Below are 2080 nucleotides of genomic sequence, written 5' to 3' on the forward strand. Positions count from 1 at the left end.
GAAATCTAGAATATTAATTATTCTTGTGGAAGTATTAGGAAAATAATAGATTTTTTTTTCTCAAAAATGAAAAATATATTAGGAGGGCGAGAGACACGAAATGAATTACAAAAAAATAATGTATGAATATTTATAGTAATCCAAACTAATTTATATACGTTTTACAAAAAGACAATGTATAAATATTTATAGTAATCCAAACTGTATACGTTTTACATATCTCACCATAACACTGACTTGAAAAAAAAATGTAAATGAGATTTAAAATATTATAGTTACCTGAAATATTATAGTTATCTAAAATATAGCTATTCTCGTGGAATTAATATGAAATTAAAAAATTTCCTCTTGAAAAGGGAAAATATATTCGGAAAAAGCGATAGGGAAGGTCCCCTACCATTGAGAGGTGCTATTCTTTAAGGCCGGGACTATGACAGGGGATAAAATAAGATCAACTTCTCCGTTGCCCCAAATTCCCCGATTCAAGACTTCTTCTGGGGATATTCCTCCGAGAAAGTAAGACAAAACTTTTTTATTCGTATAAGACGATATTCAATGTAAAGAAGTCTCTGTATTTGTATTTTTCTTCATTTACTGTGTTAAAAAAAAAATCGTTATTTTAATCGGAAATTCTCCGTAAAATATACTGTTCTCACCCGTATTTCACTAAAACACAGGGACCCTAATTTTTCATTACTTTGTTATTATCTTTTAGCGGTTGGTAACCGTAATATCACTCCTTTACGTACATATATACGTTTTTAAAACGTTTTTTAACACCAGTTTTTAACAGTGAAAGCTTTGCTATTTTAAATTTTTTTCGTGGAGAAATATACAATATAACATTCTAGGACTAGGGCCAACAAATAAAGGAGTGGTTGCATTAACTACTTTACACTATATGTTCAGTGGCTACTTTCCTCTTGGTAAGGGTAGAGGAGACTATACAGCTATGGTAAGCAGCTCTTCTAGAAATGAGGTTACTAGCCTTATATCCTTTTCCTAACCACAGCTCACTAACTATAAGGTCAACACGGGAGTAATTGTTGCTAGGCCTTTTCCGTTTTAAAAATGGATATATTGACGCAAAGGAGTAGTGTTACGGTCAACAACCCGTAAAAGATAATAACAAAGTAGGGTAAAAATTACGGTCGCCTGTATTTTACTGAAATGCGGCTGAGGACAGTATAGATTTACGGAGAATTTCCGATTAAAATTACGATTTTTTTAACAGTGTAAGTCGGGAGACGAATGATAAACCACGAACGTGCGAAACCTTGTCAATACATGTATCGATTCTGTTACCAACCATTCCTCACTGGGCTGCTTTTCCCTGTTGGAGGCCTTGGGCTTATAGCATCCTGCTTTTCCAACTAGGGTGGTAGCTTAGCTTATAATAATAATAATAATAATAATAATAATAATAATAATAATTTCCGAGATGTGGAAAATTTCGATTTCAATGTCCTAAGTAAAAATAAAACAAGATTGCTCAAAAACTGAAACGGTTTATACAGTGATGGATATTACTTAAATCATGGGAAATTACATTTTTCATAAAATGACAAATTCCAGTAGATTTTGGTGCGAAATTCTCTTGGGAATGATCTATCCGATGTTACTATGCTAATTGCCTTCTAATACATGATATACTCAAATTGGAATTACAATATTATAGAATAACTTTATAGGTTTATAACTTTATAACTTTACGCTGAAGTCTCCCAAAACTTTTCTGTTGATCAGTTTTAATATATTTTTCTTAAGATAGTACGCATTTTTGTTTCTACCTAAATACCTCTAATTATTTTTTCCTCTCCATTTATTGCCTTTCCATATACTCTCTAATCAGATAATTGAATCGGTGAAACTTCGAAAAGTTCAAATATGCAGCAAATATTTTTTCTGGTGAAAAGGCGGATTTAAGTGTTTTTTATAGTTTATAAATGAAAGATGTTTTAATGTTGCTAGTGTTCTTAAAATTTTTCATTACTTCTCTTGGATTTTATTTATTTCCTAATTTCCTTTCCTCACTGGGCTCTTTTTCCCCTGTTGGAGCCCTCGGGCTTTCAGCATCCTG

This window comes from Palaemon carinicauda, chromosome 18, assembly GCF_036898095.1.
Source record: "Palaemon carinicauda isolate YSFRI2023 chromosome 18, ASM3689809v2, whole genome shotgun sequence".
Taxonomy (NCBI): Eukaryota; Metazoa; Arthropoda; class Malacostraca; order Decapoda; family Palaemonidae; genus Palaemon; species Palaemon carinicauda.